This window comes from Aegilops tauschii, chromosome 5, assembly GCF_002575655.3.
Source record: "Aegilops tauschii subsp. strangulata cultivar AL8/78 chromosome 5, Aet v6.0, whole genome shotgun sequence".
In the NCBI taxonomy this organism is placed as follows: domain Eukaryota; kingdom Viridiplantae; phylum Streptophyta; class Magnoliopsida; order Poales; family Poaceae; genus Aegilops; species Aegilops tauschii.
Genome location: NC_053039.3, coordinates 342838613 through 342861317, shown reverse-complemented (window position 1 = coordinate 342861317; position 22705 = coordinate 342838613).

Genomic DNA, 22705 nt, shown 5'->3' with positions numbered 1-22705 from the left:
GGCACGTTCAGAGCTCGCCTAGCAATTCGGCCTCCGTCCTAGTCCCAGTCAAGCGGCGAAATTTGCGCTGCGCGTACATAATTACGCACTCAAGATACCATGGGCATAGGCGGAGGCACGGCTACGGCACAACCCACAGTGCGGCTCGACCGCTTCAGGACCCGTATACCTTTAACATTTTCTTCCTTTCAGGCCCCTATTCTCTGAAGGCCCTCTCCGATCGTCTGATTATCGGACCCGTCACGGGAAGGAAACACCAAGGAAGCAAGAAGCTTTGACGTACAAGGGAATCCCCAGGTGGTCTCTGATAACGATCGCTATACCTGTTTTGCATACCCACAAGCAGCTCGCCCTTGGATAGGACATGTCAAATAGTCCTCTTTTTTACTTATTGCACTACCTGTATGCATACACTTTGACGTATCATTTAAATAACAATGTACAACATTAGCTCATTATTGCATTCCTTCATCCTTTTTCCCTGTCTACTTATTTACGACAAATTGCACCCGTACATTCTAATACGTCCAGTGCGCCAGGGGCTTCAGTGTACCCCAGAACACGGCATGAAAAATCCGAACAGTTTCGACAGTGCGGCACCCCGAACTTATATCATTATATGCATCAGCTCCGAATCATGTCTTGGGTCAATAGGTGGGTTTGCCCGGCTCCCACGTTTTGGTACCTTACGTTCCGCTATATCGCCTAAGGTAGCACTGGGAGAACTACTGCGATTGTGTCCCGGTTCTTCCGGACGAGCACCTCAGTTGAGAAAGCCGAAAACTGACTGTCATGATGCGGCGAGAGCTGGTCGCTGTTCGAGATGTCTCAAATCCTTAAAGATTTTTTCCGCTTCCGGCGAGGAGTCGGCCTTGTCCGATTTAGGCGTACATAGCGCCCCAAGTTCGGCCTTCCGAATACTAGGGGCTTTAACAAAATTTAAAATTGTAGACTTCTATGGCTAAGTGAGAGTGATAAAGCTTTATAGTCTGATTGCCTGGTTCGTTGTGCTGAACACCTCCTTCGAAGGACCCAAAACTGGGATAAAGAGTGATCAGGTTTATCCCGAACACCTCAGTACTAGTTACATGGGGGCAGAAGCCGACGACTAGCCAACTCTCAGATTTTATAAATGGCCGCAAAGAAGGTAATATTTTAAATTAACAAGCGTTACATAGCGCACATGAACTTGTTTCATATTACAGGATCACATAAGTACATTCATTCAAATATTACTTCCTTAGCACATTCCTCTGCCACAAGGCGAGCACCCTTCAGAACACTGTCATAATACTTTTCGGGGTGGCGATGCTCCTTGCCCTCCGGCGGCCCCTCCTTCACCAGCTTTTCGGCGTCCATCTTCGCCCAGTGCACTTTCACCCGGGCAGAAGCCCTGCGCGCACCTTCAATGCAGACGGACCACTTTATGACTTCAAACCGTGGGCATGCATTCACAAGCCGCTTTACCAGGCCGAAGTAGCTGCCAGGCAGGGGCTCGCCAGGCCACATCCGGACTATGAGACCCCTCATGGCCAGTTCGACCGCCTTGTGAAGCTCGACCAGTTGCTTCACCTGGTCGCTCAAGGGCATCGGATGTTCGGTCCCAGTATACTGAGACCAGAACAACTTCTCCGTTGAGCTCCCTTCCTCGGCCCGGTAGAACTCTTCGGCATCCGATACGCTGCGGGGCAGATCTGCGAACGCTCCTGGAGAGCTCAGAATTCGGGTAAGTAAAAGGAAAGTTTCCTTCACATGCTTGCTTTGCATAATGAATGCCTTACCCGCTGCTATCTTCTTGACCGCCTGAATCTCCTGGAGGGCCTTTTGGGCTTCGGCCTTGGCATTTTGTGCGTTCTCGAGGGCCTTCGCAAGCTCGGACCCTTGCGTCTTGGAGTCACGCTCCAAGGACTCGTATTTCTTGACAAAATCCTTGAGCTCTTGCTGAACCTCGCCGACTCGGGCCTCTTGCTTCTCGCGCTCGGTGCGCTCCTTGACCGCTTTGTCTTCGGCCTCAGACAGCGCCTTCTTCAGGGCCGCCACTTCGGTCGTGGCCCCTAGCAAAATTCATGACGATCCTATGATCTAACACCCAGCTTCTTTTTTATCGATATACAGATGGGGTATCACTTACCTTTGTTCTCTTTGAGCTGCCTCTTGGTAAAGCCGAGCTCTTCCTCGGACCGCTCAAGGCCCCGCTTCAGTGCGGAGACCTCCGCCGTACGAGCGGCAGCAGCCAGCAGCGAAGCCTGCTTAATTATTCACATAGACACATTCTGATTAGACTCCTGCGATTATTATTTGACCCTCTATTCGGCTTTCCTTTGCGAACACCAAACAGAGCATCAGGGGCTACTGTCTATGCTGTAACATTTTCTCATAATTTGGTTACTTACCGCAAAGCCTGTTAGGAGGCTGGCGCAGGCTTCAGTCAGTCCGCTTTTGGCAGACCGAACCTTCTCGACCACCGCACTCATGATAGTGCGGTGCTCTTCGTCAATGGAAGCGCCGCGAAGCGCCTCCAGCAAATTGTCCGATGCCTCTGGATGGACAAAGGCCATCGGCACAGACGGCTCGCCCCCCTTTGCGGGGGTCGCCTGACAGAATCCGGATCCACAGAGGTTCCGGCGCAATATTCGGCTGGGGGCTAAACTTGCTGCCCCCGTCATTAGAACCCATGGGAGTCTTGCCCCCCCCCATGCGCCCAGCATCTGGGACGTCGCCTTGGGGCGCCTCCAGAACTACCTCCCCTTGGTTCGGTGCCCTTTGAGACAACACCTCGATGTCGTCCATAGGGCGGGGGGAGGAGGCGGTCGGGAGTGAATCGATGTTCATCTCCGACTGGCCCAAAGACTCATCCGAAGAGGATACATCGATATGGGCTTTGGATGGACTGCATGATCATGTTTGGCATGATAAGAAGCAATAAAACAAAATATACCAGAACTATTATGGTATCCGGATACTTACGACTTCGCCAGGGGCTTGTCCCTGGGTAACCACTCCTCGTCGCTGAAAGCGGCCGCTGTGGAGCAGTTCGGAAGGAGGGTCCTTCCCTTCTTGGACCCTTCGGCCTCCCCAGATGGGGCGGCCTTCCTTTTCTTGTATTCCCCGGCTGGGGGGGAGAACTTTCCTCTTCCTCCTCCTCGTTTTTGTGGTAGGAGGGCGCCTCGGTGTTATTAGACGATGAGTCCGATACAACCTTGCGCCGGAGACCTTTCCTGGTCCCCACGGCCTTCTTCTTGGCCTTCTTCTCCGGTGCCTCATAGGGCGCCGAAACCAGCATCTCCGTCAGGAGAGCCCTTGCTGGATCTTCGGGCAGTGGGGCCGGACAATCGATCCGCTCCGCTGTCGCGACCCAGTCCTGTTAAATGGCGTGGAGGCTCAGATCCCTCACATGATTATACTGGGGAAAGGAACATCTTATGAGATATAAGGAGCTTACCGGATTGGCAGGGCGCTTTGCGCTGAGTCCGCGATCCTCGGTAAGGGGAGGAGGTACCTCGGCGGACTTGAACAACACCTTCCAGATGTCTTGGTGCGTCATGTCAAAAAGCTCTCGCAGCGTCTGGTGCCTAGCCGGGTCGAACTCCCACATATTGAATGCCCGTCTTTGACAAGGGAGGATCCGGCGGAAGAGCTTGACCTGGACCACGTTGACAAGCTTGATTTTCTTGCTTATCATGTTTTTAACACAGTTCTGGAGTCCGGTCAACTCCACCGATGAGCCCCAGGATAGGCCCTTCTCTTTCCACGAGGTGAGCCGCATGGGGATGCCGGATCGAAATTCGGGGGCCGCCACCCAGTGGGTGTCGCGCGGCTCGGTGATGTAGAACCACCCCGATTGCCACCCCTTCATGGTCTCCATGTAGGAGCCTTCGAGCCAGGTGACGTTGGGCATTTTTCCCACCATGGCGCCCCCGCACTCCGCTTGCTGGCCAACCACCACCTTCGGTTTCACGTTGAAGATCTTTAGCCACAGGCCAAAGTGGGGCCTGATGCGGAGGAAGGCCTCGCACACGACGATAAACGCCAAGATGTTGAGGATGAAATTGGGGGCCAGATCATGGAAGTCCAGCCCGTAGTAGAACATGAGCCCGCGGACAAATGGGTGGAGGGGAAATCCCAACCCGCGGACGAAGTGGGTGAGGAAAACAACCCTCTCGTGGGGTTCTGGAGTAGGGACGATCTGCCCCGCGTCTGGAAGCCGGTGCGCGATGTCTGCGGCCAGGTATCCGGCTTCCCGGAGCTTAGTAATGTTCTCCTCCGAAACGGAGGAGACCATCCACTTGCCTCCCGCTCCGGACATGTTTGGAGTGGTTTTGCGGAGAAAATGCGAACTTGGGCGCTGGAGCTCGAGTGCGCGAGAATAGATGGGCAGGGAAGAAGAAGGCGTGGGTGAAAAAGAGGAGTCCTTGTCCCTTTATAAGGGCGGTAGAAACTGTGCGCCTCCCCACTTGCCTGGTAAACTCGCTTATTCCCCAAGCATCGTGATTGATGGCGCGGTTGGGTTACCCACACCCGTATTGATGAGAATCCCATGATAAGGGGACACGATCTCTGCTTCGACAAGACGTGCCAGGAAAACCGCCATGGCATAACAATATGTGCAGTAGCTGGTTGAGAAAAACGGTTCGAATAATGACCGGGCCATGGCGTGATGTCATGCTATGAAAGTTGTGAGCAGATTAGATTTGTGGAATATTATACTCTCTACGGTGGTATGTGGAATTTGTTTTGCAGAGCCGGACACGATCCTTGTGTTCAAAATCTTCTATGGAGTATTCGGCGGAGGAACCCGCCTTGCAATGCCGAAGACAATCTGCGCGCTGGACTTATCGTCATTGAAGCCTGGTTTAGGGGCTACTGAGGGAGTCCTGGATTAGGGGGTCCTCGGATAGCCGGACTATATACTTTGGCCGGACTATTGGACTATGAAGATACAAGATTGAAGACTTCGTCCTGTGTCCGGGTGGGACTCTCCTTTGCGTGGAAGGCAAGCTTGGCAATTCGGATATGTAGATCTCCTCCCTTGTAACCGACTCTGTGTAACCCTACCCCTTCCGGTGTCTATATAAACCGAAGGGTTTTGTCCGTAGGACAACAACAATCATAATCATAGGCTAGCTTCTAGGGTTTAGCCTCTACGATCTCGTGGTAGATCAACTCTTGTAATACTCATATCATCAAGATTAATCAAGCAGGAAGTAGGGTATTACCTCCATCGAGAGGGTCCGAACCTGGGTAAACGTTGTGTCCCCCGCCTCCTGTTACCATCCGCCTTAGACGCACAGTTCGGGACCCCCTACCCGAGATCCGCTGGTTTTGACACCGACCACGGGCGCCCCATGTCCTTTCTCGACAGGCTGCCCCCACAGATATCCGTACTTTGCCTGAAGAACAGGGCCGCGCAAGGTGGACGAGACGAAGAAGACATCTTTGCTCTGCTTCTTGTTCAGCTCCGCCAACCTTTTGTTCCCCTCGGCGGCGATCTCCTTCGCCATGGTCGTCGGCTTCTTCTTATCCGCGGGTCTCTTCCCCATTGCTGCGGTAACACGGAGAGGAGAGGGATTCATTGGAGAAGGTGGCGGCGGAAGGAGAAGCAAGATGGGGAACTGTCGCTTGGCTTGCGGAGGAAGAAGATGGAGGAGCAAGGCGAGAGACAGATGAATCGCGCCACTCCGATTTGCCTTGCTCTTAAGGGGGGGGAGTGGGACAGAGGCACGACGCTTCAAAAAGTTACCGTTTTACCTTGACTGCAATAGTCCCACGACCCCACAACGCACAGTAATTGCGTGAAAGTGGACGTTGGATTGACTAGTCATTGTGGCAAACCGTCACACACAGCCCTCTCCTGCCACGTGTTCGCGCACTGTTTGGGGCCTAACCCAACGTGCCACGCGACACGTCTGGCTCAGGCCCGGGGGCTTATGTCGGGGAAAATATACAGGGGCATGCATTTTCCCCTGACTCATGCACGGGCAAGACCAGAACAAGCCAGAGATTGAAGAACCAAGAGATTTGAAGAGCCAATATGCAGCTTAGAAGGACCAAGATTAAGCCAAAGGAGCAAGATATCGGCAAGAGAAGGGCCTCCCTTGCCGGGCAGGCGAGCCCGGCAAGGGGCGAGGCCACCACCAGAAGCAGGCAACTAGGACACCCCGGCAAGGTCTGCCGGGGCTCGCTGATGCTGAACCACCCGACCAACAACTCAAGCACAACCCGCGTCGTCAATCGATCTGGTGTCAAGTCACAAGATGATTAAGTGGCAGCCACTCGCTACATGGCGGCCATTTCCTATAGAAGAAACCCACAGATGACACCCACACAGTGAATCCCGGAAATCATTTCCGTAGGTATGTACATCCCACACAGTGAATCCCGGAAATCATTTCCGTAGGTATGTACATCCCACACGGTGAATCCTAGAAAATCATTTCCGTAGGTATGTACATCCCACACAGTTCTTTGTGTGGAAACATTTGTGCAAGGTGGCCTAACGCAAACAGTTCGCTGCCGGAAGCCGTGTGTGATTGTTAGTTGAGCGAACACGCCTACTTTCTAGAAACCGTGCAGGTTGTTTGAGTTCATCGCCCACAATGCTGTCTGAGTAACCGTTTGCAATAGAAAACCCCAATAAGCAGGGTAATTAGCCTATTATTGATAATACATGTACTAATCAAACTGATATTTCTTATAAAACATGCCACATATTTCATATCCGTCTAAAAGCAACCAGGATTTCATAATCGAATTACATCAGATAGCTTCGGCACTCAGTTACGCCATTACACAACGGCGCCAAGTTTCACATGCAACATAAAAAACCTTTGGAAAGTAGCATCATACACGGTAAATAGACAGATGAATCTCATCTGGGAAACTGCAGAAGCGGAAGGCAGATATTGAGCCTTCAGTGATGTTGAATGTCCTTGAAACTTTAGGCCAGTGGCTATGGATAATTGCCTGCCCAAACTTCGTCCTCTTCAGCAAGACTTCAATATTGTACCGTGGGTGTTGAATGAATACCTTCCTCGCCTCTTGACCATGCAAGTGAACTGCTTTGGAAAGTACCGAAAAAAAAGGTATGCATAAATCGCTGTTGTAAATTTTGAAATGGCGGAAGGGGTAAAAACAAGGTAAAAGACTTGGTACCATCCTATAGTTGACTGATGTCTTCTTCATTGTGCAAACAAAGATCTTGTTGTTATTCATCGCAAGTTTCTTTATCCTAACAATCTTTCTGAGTTTCTTGACTTGACTGATATTCATGGACATCTCATTTCCCCATATGCAAAATGGGTCGAACAGTGGGTCTAAGCCTCTGACAACAGGACCTACATGTGCAAGACCAAATTTTAAGAAACCTAAATATTAGAATGATTCCTGCAACTGCACAATAATGTGCTATTAGCCAAAGGAGCCTGCTTGAACAAACCTCGATGGTAAACCGCAGTGTCTCCCATTGTTAGCCTGCAACACACATAAGGAAGATCTTGATCAGGGTAACTGAGAGTTGCCATACTATCAGTAGCATATGTATTGAGTACAACCAAATTCGATTGGTATCACATGCATAACAATACAAAATTGTACCCACAGCAAATGAAAATCAAATTGCAGAACTGAACCAAACAGTTAAATGGACAGCAGACCAAATGAACCAAAATAGTTAACTAAGCACGACATTGCAGAATAGAAACATGTACTAGAAGATAAGACATTTAACAAAACAAAGAATGCTTGAGAACAGTACTACGAAATGTAGCAATTGTTGGACCAAAGTGTTAACTGAGCATTACATTTCCGAGGACCAAATTGTTAACTGAACATCAGATTGCATATTAACATTACAGAGGACAAATCACTAGAAGGCACTGGCGGTGGCCTTGAGGAAACATCACGAACTGTATTTTAAAGTAGACAACCGCGCGGCGGTGTCGACGGTGGCCTCGAAGACGAGGTGCTCCTCCAAGATCTGGCGGTCGACACGCAAGTCAGCCATAGCGACCTCGTTCGCGCGTGCGCCCCATGCTACTCAGCTCCACATTAGACTGCGTGTAAAATGGTTGTGGGCGGCGCTTAATTGGAGGAGGGGGCAGTGATTTCGGTGGAAGGTGTCCCTCCGTCAGTCCAGGCATGTGGGACGGGAAAGGAGGAGGATGGTGTGGGTGGGGTGTGGATTACCTGACCATATCGACGAGGCCGCGCAGCAAGAAGAAGGGTCGCCCGCGAGGAGGCGGCGTTGCAAGAAGAAGGGTCATCGGCAAGGAGACGGCGCTGCAAGAAGAAGGGTAGTCGGCGAGGAGGCGGCGCTGCAAGAAGAAGGGTCGCCGGCGAGGAGGCTGAGCTGCCAGTAAGCAGCAGTGAAGGTTTGAACTTGGAAAGCAAGGAGGAATAGTGGAAATGTGGCTTTTGGTAGGAGGGAGGGGGCGGGGAGAAATTGGCGCGCAAGTGTGGTTCAAGCAGGGGCGGTGGACTGTAGACGACGAAGCTTCCTGCGTAAGCCAGACAAGACGATGCGCCAAGATATTTTATATCGCATCCCACACGATTCTTTCCAGTAAACTGTTTGTGGTATACCTGATTTTTTCATTATGTTTTGAAAGACAAAATGGTGTTACGGAGGGAAAGGATGGTGTTTGAATTGCTAGAGCATTTACGTACAGTGAACATGCAACTAGTACATGAGTGTCGTGTTTAAATTTGGAATTATTCCGGGTTCGTTTGGCATTTTTATGCATTAATTGAGTTTCTGGGCATTTAATGTGCATAGTTCAAATTTGAACTACAAGCACATGCTCCAATGCACCAAAGTTTGCTGAAACATCACATGTGTGTCTTTGGGTGAATTTATAGGTCCCATGAAAGAAATGGGAATAAAATTCAAACATCAGGGTGTCGTGGCTCGACCGGAATGATTGAGAAACTTGGTTTTTTAATTCCTGTAAATCCAAAACACGGCTGGAAATCATGAAACTTGGCATGGTGTCATGGCATGGCACCAACATGCAGCCGTAATTTTTTTGGCCAAATTGGGACAAGCTTTGGTGTAAGCTTCTTGCAAACCGAAGCTTCCCTCAAGAAGGCTCCTGGTTCCGAGAGGGAACGTATCACCTCCGTGTGCGAAACGACATACGTACACTGCCTTCTCTCGCCTTAATTTTTTTACACAGCCAGATTAGACCAAATAGAAGTATCGTGCTAAATTTTGGAATTATTCCGTGTTCATTTGGCCTTTTTTTTACATTAATTGAGTTTCTGGGAATTTAGTGTGCATAATTCAAATTTGAACTACAAGCACGTGCTGCTTTGCACAAAAGTTGTTTGAAAAATCACATGTGTGTCCTTGGGTGAATTTCTAGGTCCCATGCAAGAGATGGGAGTGAAATTCAAACATCTGGGCGTCGTGGCTCGGCCGGAAAGATTGAGAAACTTGGTTTTTAATTCCTGTAATTCCAATACACGGCTGAAAATCATGAAACTTGGCATGGTCTCATGACATGGCACCAACATGCTGCGGTAATTTTTTTGGCCGAATTGGGACAAGCTTTGGTGTAGGCTTCTTGCAAACCGGAGCTTCCCTCAAGAAGGCTCGTGGTTCCGAGAGGGAACGTGTCACCTCCGTGTGCGAAATGACATACGTACACTTGCACATCCAGATTAGACCAAATAGAAGTACTGTGCTAAATTTTAGAATTATTCCGGGCTAGTTTCGCCTTTTTTATACATTAATTGAGTTTCTGGGCATTTAATGTGCATAATTCAAATTTGAACTACAAGCACAGGCTCCAGTGCACGGATGTTGTTTGAAAAATCACATGTGTGTCCTTGGGTGAATTTCTAGGTCCCATGCATGAGATGGCAGTGAAATTCAAACATCTGGGCATCGTGGCTCGGCCGGAAAGATTGAGAAACTTGGTTTTTTAAGTCCTTTAATTCCAAAACACGCCTGAAAATCATGAAACTTGGCATGGTGTCATGACATGGCACCAACATGCTGCAGCAATTTGTTTGGCCGAATTGGGACAAGCTTTGGTGTAGGCTTCTTGCAAACCGGAGCTTCCCTCTAGAAGGCTCCTGGTTTCGAGGGGGAACGTGTCACCTCCGAGTGCGAAACGACATACGTACACTGCCTTCTCCCGCCTTAATTTTTTTACGCAGCCAGATTAGACCAAATAGAAGTATCGTGCTAAATTTTGGAATTATTCCGTGTTCGTTTGGCCTTTTTTATGAATTAACTGAGTTTCTGCGCATTTAATGTGTATAATTCAATTTTGAACTACAAGCATGTGCTCCAGTGCACCAAAGTTGTTTGAAAAATCACATGTGTGCCCTTGGGCAAATTTCTAGGTCCCATGCAAGAGATGGGAGTGAAATTCAAACATCTGGGCGTCGTGGCTCGGCCGGAAAGATTGAGAAACTTGGTTTTTTAATTCCTATAATTCCAAAACACGCATGAAAATAATGAAACTAGGCATGATCTCATGACATGGCACCAACATGCTGCGGTAATTTATTTGGCCGAATTGGGTCAAGCTTTGGTGTAAGCTTCTTGCAAACCGGAGCTTCCCTCAAGAAGGCTCGTGGTTCCGAGAGGGAACGTGTCACCTCCGTGTGTGAAACGACATACGTACATTGCCTTCTCCCGCCTTAATTTTTTTACATAGCCAGATTAGGCCAAATAGAAGTACTGTGCTAAATTTTGGAATTATTCCAGGCTCGTTTTGCCTTTTTTATACATTTATTGAGTTTCTGGGCATTTAATGTGCATAATTCAAATTTGAACTACACGCACAGGCTCCAGTGCACCGATGTTGTTTGAAAAATCACATGTGTGTCCTAGGGTGAATTTCTAGGTCCCGTGCATGAGATGGCAGTGAAATGCAAACATCTGGGCGTCGTGGCTCGCCCGAAAGATTGAGAAACTTGGTTTTTTAATTCCTGTAATTCCAAAACACGCATGAAAATCATGAAACTTGGCATGGTGTCATGACATGGCACCAACATGCTGTTGTAATTTTTTGGCCGAACTGGGACAAGCTTTGGTGTAGGCTTCTTGCAAACCGGAGCTTCCCTCAAGAAGGCTCCTGGTTCTGAGAGGGAACATGACACCTCCGAGTGCGAAACGACATACGTACACTGCCTTCTCCCGCCTTAATTTTTTACACAGCCAGACTAGACCAAATAGAAGTATCGTGCTAAATTTTGGAATTATTCCGTGTTCGTTTGGCCTTTTTTATAAATTAATTGAGTTTCTGCGCATTTAATGTGTATAATTCAATTTTGAACTACAAGCACGTGCTCCAGTGCACCAAAGTTGTTTGAAAAATCACATGTCTGCCCTTGGGCGAATTTCTAGGTCCCATGCAAGAGATGGGAGTGAAATTCAAACATCTGGGCGTCGTGGCTCGGCCGGAAAGATTGAGAAACTTGGTTTTTTAATTCCTGTAATTCCAAAACACGCCTGAAAATAATGAAACTAGGCATGATCTCATGACTTGGCACCAACATGCTGCGGTAATTTATTTGGCCGAATTGGGTCAAGCTTTGGTGTAAGCTTCTTGCAAACCGGAGCTTCCCTCAAGAAGGCTCGTGGTTCCGAGAGGGAACGTGTCACCTCCGTGTGTGAAACGACATACGTACACTGCCTTCTCCCGCCTTAATTTTTTTACATAGCTAGATTAGGCCAAATAGAAGTACCGTGCTAAATTTTGGAAATATTCCGGGCTCGTTTTGCCCTTTTTATACATTTATTGAGTTTCTGGGCATTTAATGTGCATAATTCAAATTTGAACTACACGCACAGGCTCCAGTGCACCGATGTTGTTTGAAAAATCACATGTGTGTCCTTGGGTGAATTTCTAGGTCCCATGCATGAGATGGCAGTGAAATTCAAACATCTGGGCGTCGTGGCTCAACCGGAATGATTGAGAAACTTGGTTTTTTAATTCCTGTAAATCCAAAACATGGCTGAAAATCATGAAACTTGGCATGGTGTCATGACTTGGCACCAACAAGCTGCAGTAATTTTTTTGGCCGAATTGGGACAAGCTTTGGTGTAAGCTTCTTGCAAACCGGAGGTTCCCTCAAGAAGGCTCCTGGTTCCGAGAGGGAACGTGTCACCTCCATGTGCGAAACGACATACGTACACTGCCTTCTCCCGCCTTATTTTTTACACAGGCAGATTAGACCAAATAGAAGTATCATGCTAAATTTTGGAATTATTCCGGGCTCGTTTCGCCTTTTTTATACATTAATTGAGTTTGTGGGCATTTAATGTGCATAATTCAAATTTGAACTACAAGCACATGCTCCATTGCACCAAAGTTGTTTGAAAAATCACATGTGTGTCCTTGGGTGAATTTCTAGGTCCCAAGCAGGAGATGGGAGTGAAATTCAAACATCTGGGCATCATGGCTCGTCTGGAAAGATTGAGAAACTTCGTTTTTTAATTCCTGTAATTCCAAAACATGTGTGAAAATCATGAAACTTGGCATGGTGTCATGACATGGCACCAACATGCTACGGTATTTTTTTTGGCCGAATTGGGACAAGCTTTGGTGTAAGCTTCTTGCAAACCGGAGCTTCCCTCAAGAAGGCTCGTGGTTCCGAGAGGGAACGTGTCAACTCCGTGTGCGAAACGACATACGTACACTGCCTTCTCCCGCATTAATTTTTTTACACAGGCAGATTAGACCAAATAGAAGTATCGTGCTAAATTTTGGAATTATTCCGGGTTCATTTGGCCTTTTTTATACATTAATTGAGTTTCTAGGTATTTAATGTGCATAATTCAAATTTGAACTACAAGCACATGCTCCAGTGCACCAAAGTTGTTTGAAAATTCACATGTGTGTCCTTGGGAGAATTTCTAGGTCTCATGCAAGAGATGAGAGTGAAATTCAAACATATGGGCGTCATGGCTCGGCCGGAAAGATTGAGAAACTTGGTTTTTTATTTCCTGTAATTGCAAAACACGCCTGAAAATCATGAAACTTGGCATGGTCTCATGACATGGCACCAACATGCTGTGGTAATTTTTCTGTCCGATTTGCGAAGGCCCACAGATTAACAATCAACAAAGTCATTTTGGAACAAGTGTTGTCACGTTACAAATCGGAAACACAAGTATTATTGAAACCGTGAGCGTTCGACTTACCAATTACGTGCGGCCACGCGTCCCCTTTTTTTATTGGCTAGGAGGTGCCGTGCGGGGTAGCTATTTGAGTACAGGAGGCGTGCGATCAGACCCCTGCACGTGCTCATCGGGAGGAGAGCCCTTGGACCGCTACCCGCCACGCACCTCCCTCCGAACTTCTCCATTAATGGCGCCTGAGCACCTGTTCTATGGCATGGCTATATGTCTCACTGGACTGAGATTTAAGAGACAAAAATGAAAATCTGAAAAGAAAGTTTTGCACGGATCTTGGTGTAAGATCCGACAGACCTATATAGCATCGACTGCGACTTATAGCAAGCATGATGAATATAAGGATGATGACAGTGGATAATAATTGTCTGACATATTTAGAAACATAATTAAAAAAAGCCACATGCGGTAACGCCCGAAATACACAAGGGCAAAAGAAGAAGGAAGACAACGATCTGGCTCGCTGATCTCTACTTTCTTGATGCGTTGCTGCAGGCCGCGGGAATTAGTCTTCGCGTGGAGCAGCGACGAGCTCTTTCTTGTCCTCAAGATGCTGCTTGAGAGCATCCACAGATTCCTCCATCGGCCTTTTGCACTTGATGCGCAGCATGGCATTCTCGTCCATAAGTTTCTCGACGATGACGCTGGTCCTCTTCAACAAGGCAGTGGTCTGCTCCTGCTGCTCCACACATCCGACGATCTTCGCCCTCAGCAGGTCGCGCTCGGCCCGGAGCTTTGCATTGGTCTCATTTAGTTGTGGGATGACGTCGGTAGACTGTTCAAACGAGGCTTTCAGGTCATCCTGCAACCTTTCCCACCTGGAGATCTGATCCATCTGCCTAAGGACTAGGGCACGCATGCGCCTGTAAGAGTCCTCGCCTGCCCGTGAGGCGTTTTCCCAGGCCACCGCAGCAAGGGAGGACATCCTGTTGCATTCGCGGCGCGACAGGACATCTCTTCTGCTTCCGCGGCGCGGCTGGACCAGTATGCTGCATCGACGGCGTGGCGGGTCCTCTGTGCTGCTTCGATGGCGCGGCAGGAACTCTCTGCTGCTACAGCGGTGCGGCAGGACATGTTGGTTGCTTTCGCGGCGAGGCGGGACATCTCTGATGCTCCTGCTTCCAGGCCCGCCTCTCCCTGGTGGCAATCTCTCGACCCAGAACTCACGCTGGCCATGGCGGACGCAAGGGAACGATGATGAATGACTTGTTTGTTTTTGACTTTTTGTGGATGAGTAGTTGAGGAGGAATGTGCAGTCATCTTGTAGTATTATTAACAACCGCGTAGTAATACGCTCCTAAGTGGGAAACCGTTTAGGTTTTGATCGGTGTGAACAGGTTTGCAATTTGGAATGTGACGGGATGCAGCCTCCCTATTCTTCTAAAAATAATTGTGATGGGACGAATGCTCAAACTTTATTGATGGTTATAAGTGCGGCACTATTCCCGGAAGGCGTAACGTGGGCACGTACGCCTTCTCGGCCGCGTACGTGGCGTTTGCACCATAGGGTGCACCGCAATAGGCAATGTCAGCACACGTCTTGTTCCAACAACCGTGCGCGCTCGTTATTACCATCGCGCACGCTTCTTTTAATTAGAATGGGTGTGCCCGTCTAGCGCACACACGTTGATCTATCTAACTGTTTTAGTTTGTTGTGGCTACTCGCAAACAGTTCATCCATGTGAAGTGTATGCCATCAATCGCACACACCTTGATCTGGCTGACCGTTTCTTTTCTGTTGCCTAATCGAAAACAATTAATCCTTCTAAAGTGTATGCCCTCAATCACACACACCTTGATCTGGCTGACCGTTTCTTTTGTGTTGCCTAATCACAAACAGTTCATCTGAGTGAACCATATGTTGTATATCGCACACACCTTCATCTGGCTGCCCGTTTCTTTTGTGTTGCCTAATCACAAACAGTTCACCCGAGTGAACCGTATGCTCTATATCGCACACGCCTTCATCAGGCTGCCCGTTTCTTTTGTTCCGCCTCATCGCAAACAGTTCATTGGACTAAACCATATGCCCTGGGTCGCACACACAACTAAAATCTGAACCGTGTTTGATGCATCCTCCATTGCAAACGTTTTGCACCTTTTTTGACGGTTTTTTACATCCCCGTTTGTGATTGATGCATCGCACAAAGTCTCGTGAAAGTGTCTCTGATCGTAGTGTCGCGTTAGCAGCATCCTGCAGTAGTGATATATCGTCATTATTGCCATTCACTTGCACGACCAAACGGTGTGGATAATAATAATAGTGCATGTGCATTGGACTAAGCTGGAATCTGCAAACATTTATTCAAAGAAGAAGACAAGGTAATATGGGCTCTTTGTTAGATCACCAATAATGCATATGAGAGCCACTCAACATTTTCATTGTGGTCTTCCCCTCTTGATCCCCAAAGAAAAGAAAAGAATTTCAAAGAAACACGCTGAAATATTTTTGGAGTTTTTGTTTTTCGAAGGAAGAAGAACAAGAACGAGAAAAACTATTTACACGGGAAAGCTCCCAACAAGCAAGAGAAATCTTTTTGGTTTTTCTATTAATATTACTACTAAGCATGCATAGAAAGTAAATTAACTACAACTAATTTTTTTGGGGTTTTCTTAAGGTTTTTCAAACACACAAGAAGAAAGCGGAAAAAATAAATAAACTAGCATGGATATTACAATGAAAGAGTGTGAGCACCGACAACTGGAATGAGTGTGTGAACATGAATGTAATGTCAGTGAGAAATATGTACTCCCCCAATCTTAGGCTTTTGGCCTAAGTTGGTCTACTTCCATGGATCAAAGTAGTTCTCTCCGGTGTACTGAGGAGGATCCTGGGGGTTCCACTGGTTAGCGAGCTCCTGTGGATGCCACTTATAAATAGACCCCTGGTATGGATCAGGTGATGGCTCTGGCTCAGGAGGTGGGGATCCTGTCCCCTCCCAGTATGCATGAACATCCTCGGGCAAAACAATATACCCGCCTGAATGCATATCGAACAAAACAGGTGCAGGCAAGTTAATAATCTGAATAGTATTATCGCTAAATACCAGGTTATAAATAATTCTCTTTTCCGCATCACGTCGAATAAACTTATGTGCTACCATGCTGTCATAATCTAATATATAGTGGGTAGCAGTTTATCCTCTTTATCATAATGCCTAATAGGTATCTCAAAGTGTTTAGCAAGGCGGGTGGCAAAGATACCTCCAAAAATAGGACCCTTTGTACGGTTCATACTTAACCGTTTAGCAACCATAGCACCCAAACTGTAAGTTCTATCTCTACGTAAAGCATGGCACAATATAGCGAGGTCAGGGGCACTAAGGCCTCCACTCTCTCCACGACCAATTAAACATCTCCCAACAAATAATGAGTAATAGCGTATAGCAGGGTGATGAGTACTAGACACTCTCACTCCCGGCACTCCTCTACCTTCCCCTACGGTGATTTCATGAATAAGGCCTTCCACATAACTAGGACATGGTTCCTCGACGCCACCTTCATAAGATAATTTACAAACCACACAAAAGTCATAAAGCGTCATTTCTCTGTAGTCATCATATAAATGAAAGTCTACCGTTGGTGATGATTTTCTAGCATGAAAGTGAAAGTTTTGCACAAAAGTATTGGTGGGTAAGAGATACTGATTACACCGGTCGAGGAGGAAGTCGGTGATGCCTGCATTCCCAGCCAAATAATAGAAATCATCATAAATCCTGGCCGCTTGTAAGAATGCGTCACATGGCCATTCGCTAGGACAAATTTCCGCGACGCAAGGAAGATTATACTTGGGCCTTTCCTTCTCCTCATTTTCCTTTTCCTTCGAACCGCGGCTCAAGGAGCCTCTCAATAATCTCTTAAACATTTTCTTCCTCTGAAATTTTCTGAAATTTTTAGTAACTCAAAATAAAAGTGAACCAAACTCAACAAAATTGATAACAACTTCTCCTACAAGTGTCTAGAGGCTATATCATGCATCAAAGAAATTAGGACCATATAAATTTGACAAGCAAGCTCAAGAACATGGTCACCACATCAGCAAAATTTTGCAATGAATAAAGCACTAGAACAAAAACTGATTGGACCATTGGAGGAGTCACATACCAAAGAACAATCCCCCAAAGCAGTTTTGTGAATGGAGCTTTGAGCAAGGAGATCAAAAATGGCAGCAAGATGAGCACGAACACGAGTTTGAGCTATGCAGTGATTTTTTCGGAGGAAGAAGAAGAGGATGGGTGCTGGAATAAGTGGAGGGGGGACACAGGGGGCACACAAGGTCAGGGGCACGCCACAGGGGGGTGGGCGCGCCCTCCACCCTTGTGGCCAACTGGTGAGGCCCCATGGTGTGTTCTTTGCACCAGAAATTCTAAAATATTCTAAAAAAATCATATCCATTTTTCAGGGCATTTGGAGAACTTTTATTTTCGGGACAATTTTTTATTACATGGATAATTCAGAAACCTGACAGAAAATACTATTTTTGCTTTATTTAATCCAAATAACAGAAAGTAAAAGATGGGTACAGAGAGTTGCGCCTTCTAAATTCATCCATCTCATGCTCATCAAAAGGAATCTATTAACAAGGTTGATCAAGTCTTATTAACAAACTTCTTCTGAGTGACATGAAACAGGAGAACTTTCGAATAAAACAAGGTTACCTCAAGGGGGATATGCATGTCCCTAACAATAAGAATATCATATTTCTTTTTGACAGTAGGAAGAGGAAATTCAAAACCTACGATAGTAATAGTTGAAAATTTTCCGATAGAATTGATACTATCACTACTGCAGGATGCTGCTAACACGACACTACGATCAGAGACCCTTCGAGAAACTGTGTGCGATGCCATAATCGCAAACGGTGCTGTATGAAAACAGTCAAAAAAGGTGAAAATGTTTGCGATGGAGGATGCATCAAACACGGTTCAGATTTTAGTTGCATGTGCGATCCAGGGCATACGGTTCAGTCCAATGAACTATTTGCGATGAGGCAGAACAAAAGAAACGGGTAGCCTGATGAAGGTGTGTGCCACATAGAGCATACGGTTCACTCGGATGAACTGTTTGTGATTAGGCAACACAAAAGAAACGGGCAGCAAGATGAAGGTGTTTGCGATATACAGCATACGGTTCACTCAGATGAACTGTTTGTGATTAGCCAACACAAAAGAAACGGTCAGCCAGATCAAGGTGTGTGTGATTGAGGGCATACGCTTCACAAGGATTAACTGTTTGCGATTAGGCAATAGAACAAAAACGGGTAAGCCAGATCAAAGTGTCTGCGATTGATGGCATACACTTCACATGGATGAACTGTTTGCGATTAGCCACAACAAACTGAAACAGTTAGATAGATCAACGTGTGTGCGCTAGACGGGCACACCCATTCTAATTAAAAGACGTGTGCTGATATTGCCTATTGCGCTGCACCCTATGGTGCAAATGCCACGTACGCGGCCGAGAAGGCGTACATGCCCAAGTTACGCCTTCCAAGAATAGTGCCGCACTTATAACCATCAGTAAATTTTGAGCAGGCGTCCCGTCACATTCCAAATTGCAAACCTGTTCACACCGATCAAAACCTAAACGGTTTCCCACTTAGGAGCGTATTACTATGCGGTTATAAATACTACTACTCCAAGATGACTGCACATTCCTCCTCAACTCCTCATCCACAAAAAGTCAAAAACAAACAAGTCATTCATCATCGTTCCCTTGCATCCGCCATGGCCAGCGTGAGTTCTGGGTCGAGAGATTGCCACCAGGGAGAGGCGAGCCTGGAAGCGGGAGCACGAGAGATGTCCCGCCTCGCCGCGATAGCAGCCAACATGTCCCGCCGCACGGCCGTAGCAGCAGAGAGGTCCCGCCGCGCCGCTGAAGCATCACGGAGGACCCGCCGCACCGTCGATGCAGCAGACTGGTCTGGCCGCGCCGCGGAAGCAGAAGAGATGTCCCGCCGTGCCGCGAATGCAGCAGAGATGTCCTCCCTTGCCGCGGTGGCCTGGGAAAATGCCTCGCGGGCAGGCAAGGACTCTTACAGGCGCATGCGTGCCCTCGTCCATAGGCAGATGGATCAGATCTCCAGGTGGGCGAGGTTGCAGGATGACCTGCAAGCCTCGTTTGAACAGTCTACCAACGTCATCCGGCAACTAAATGAGAGCAATGCGAAGCTCCGGGCCAAGCGCGACCTGCTGAGGGCGAAGATCGTCGGAAGTGCGGAGAAGCAGGAGCATACCACTGCCTTGTTGAAGAGGACCAGCGTCATCGTCGAGAAACTTATGGACGAGAATGCCATGCTGCGCATCAAGCACAGAAGGCCGATGGAGGAATCTATGGATGCTCTCAAGCAGCATCTTGAGGACAAGAAAGAGCTCGTCGCCGCTCGCCGCGGAGACTAGTTCCCGCGGCCTGCAGCAACGCATCAAGAAAATAAAGATCAGCGAGCCAGATCGTTGTCTTCCTTGTTCTTTTGCCCTTGTGTATTTCGGGCGTTGCCGCATGTGGCTTTTTTTAATTATGTTTCTAAATATGTAAGACAATTATTATCCACTGTCATCGTCCTTATATTCATCATGCTTGCTATAAGTCGCAGTCGATGCTATATAGGTCCGTCAGATCTTACATAAAGATCCGTGCAAAACTTTCTTTTCAGATTTCATTTTTGTCTCTTAAATCTCAGTCCAGTGAGACATATAGCCACGCCGTAGAACAGGTGCTTGGGCGCCATTAATGGAGACGTTGGGAGGGAGGTGCGCGACGGGTAGCGGTCAAAGGGCTCTCCTCCCGATGAGCACGCGTAGGGGTCTGATCACACGCCTCCCGTACTCAAATAGCTACCCCGCACGACACCTCCTAGCCAATAAAAAAGGGGACGCGTGGCCGCACATAATTGGTAAGTCGAACGCCCATAGTTTCAATAATACTTGTGTTTCCGATTTGTAACGTGACAACACTTGTTCCAAAATGACTTTGTTGATTGTTAATGTGTGGGCCTTCGCAAATCGGACAGAAAAATTACCACAGCATGTTGGTGCCATGTCATGAGACCATGCCAAGTTTCATGATTTTCAGGCGTGTTTTGGAATTACAGGAATTAAAAAAACCAAGTTTCTCAATCTTTCCGGCCGACCCACGATGCCCAGATGTTTGAATTTGACTCCCATCTCTTGCATTGGACCTAGAAATTCACCCAAGGACACACATGTGATTTTTCAAACAACTTTGGTGCACTAGAGCATCTGCTTGTAGTTCAAATTTGATTTGTGCACATTAAATGCCTAGAAACTCAATTAATGTATAAAAAGGCCAAACAAACCCGGAATAATTCCAAAATTTAGCTCGGTACTTCTATTTGGTCTAATCTGGCTGTGTAAAAAAATAAGGCGGGAGAAGGCAGTGTACGTATGTCATTTCGCACACAAAGGTGACACGTTCCCTCTCGGAACCACGAGCGTTCTTGAGGGAAACTCCGGTTTGCAAGAAGCTTACACCAAAGCTTGTCCCAATTCGGTCAAAAACATTACCGCGGCATGTTGGTGCCATGTCATGACACCATCCAAGTTTCATGATTTTCAGGCGTGTTTTGGAATTACAGGAATTAAAAAACCAAGTTTCTCAATCTTTCCGGCCGAGCCACGATGCCCAGATGTTTGAATTTAACTCCCATCTCTTGCATGGGACCTAGAAATTCACCCAAGGACACACATGTGAGTTTTCAAACAACTTTGATGCACTGGAGCATATGCTTGTAGTTCAAATTCGAATTATGCACATTAAATGCCCAGAAACTCAATTAATGTATAAAAAAGGCAAAACGAGTCCAGAATAATTCCAAAATTTAGCACGGTACTTCTATTTGGTCTAATCTGGCTGTGTAAAAAAATAAGGCGGGAGAGGGCAGTGTACGTATATCGTTTCACACACGGAGGTGACACGTTGCCTCTCGGAACCACGAGCCTTCTTGAGGGAAGCTCCGGTTTGCAAGAAGCTTACACCAAAGCTTGTCCCAATTCGGCCAAAAATATTACCGCGGCATGTTGGTGCCATATCATGACACCATGCCAAGTTTCATGATTTTCAGGCGTGTTTTGGAATTACAGGAATTAAAAAAGCAAGTTTTTCAATCTTTCCGGCCGAGCCACGACGCCCAGATGTTTGAATTTCACTCCCATCTCTTGCATGGGACCTAGAAATCCACCCAAGGACACACATGTGATTTTTTAAACAACTTTGGTGCACTGGAGCATGTGCTTATAGTTCATAATTGAATTATGCACATTAAATGCGCAGAAACTCAATTAATGTATAAAAAGGGTGAAACAAGCCCGGAACAATTCCAAAATTTAGCACGGTACTTATATTTGGTCTAATCTGACTGTGTAGAAAAATTAAGGCGGGAGAAGGCAGTGTACGTATGTCGTTTCGCACACAGAGGTGACACGTTCCCTCTCGGAACCACGAGCCTTCATGAGGGAAGCTCCGGTTTGCAAGAAGCTTACACCAAAGCTTGTCCCAATTCGGCCAGAAAAATTACCGCAGCACGTTCGTCCATGTCATGACACCATGCCAAGTTTCATGATTTTCACGCGTGTTTTGGAATTACAGGAATTAAAAAACCAAGTTTCTCAATCTTTCCGGCTGAGCCACAATGCCCTGATGTTTGAATTTCACTCCAATCTCTTGCATGGGACCTAGAAATTCACCCAAGGACACACATGTGATTTGCCAAACAACTTTGGTGCATTGGAGCCTGTGCTTGTAGTTCAAATTTGAATTATGCACATTAAATGCCCAAAAACTCAATTAGTGTATAAAAAATGCGAAACGAGCCCAAAATAATTCCAAAAATTTAGCACGGTCCTTGTATTTGGTCTAATCTGGATGTGCAAGTGTACGTATGTCGTTTCGCACATGGAGGTGACACGTTCCCTCTCGGAACCAGGAGCCTTCTTGAGGGAAGCTCCGGTTTGCAAGAAGCTTACACCAAAGCTTGTCCCAATTCGGCCAAAAAAATTACTGCAGATTGTTGGTGCCATGTCATGACACCATGCCAAGTTTCATGATTTTCAGCCGTGTTTTGGATTTACAGGAATTAAAAAACCAAGTTTCTCAATCATTCCGGCTGAGCCACGACACCCAGATGTTTGAATTTTATTCCTATTTCTTGCATGGGACCTATAAATTCACCTAAAGACACACATGTGATTCTTTAGCAAATTTTGGTGCATTGGAGCATGTGCTTGTAGTTCGAATTTGAATTATGCACATTAAATGCCCAGAAACTCAATTAAAGCATAAAAATGCCAAACGAACCCGGAATAATTCCAAATTTAAACATGACACTCATGTACTAGTTCCATGTTCACTGTACGTAAATGTTCTAGCAATACAAACACCATCCTTTCCCTCCGTAACACCATTTTGTCTTTCAAAGCATAATGAAAAAATCAGGTATACCACAAATAGTTTACTAGAAAGAATCGTGTGGGAAGCGATATAAAGTATCTTGGCGCACCATCTTGTCTGGCTTACGTAGGAAGCTTCGTCGTCTACAGT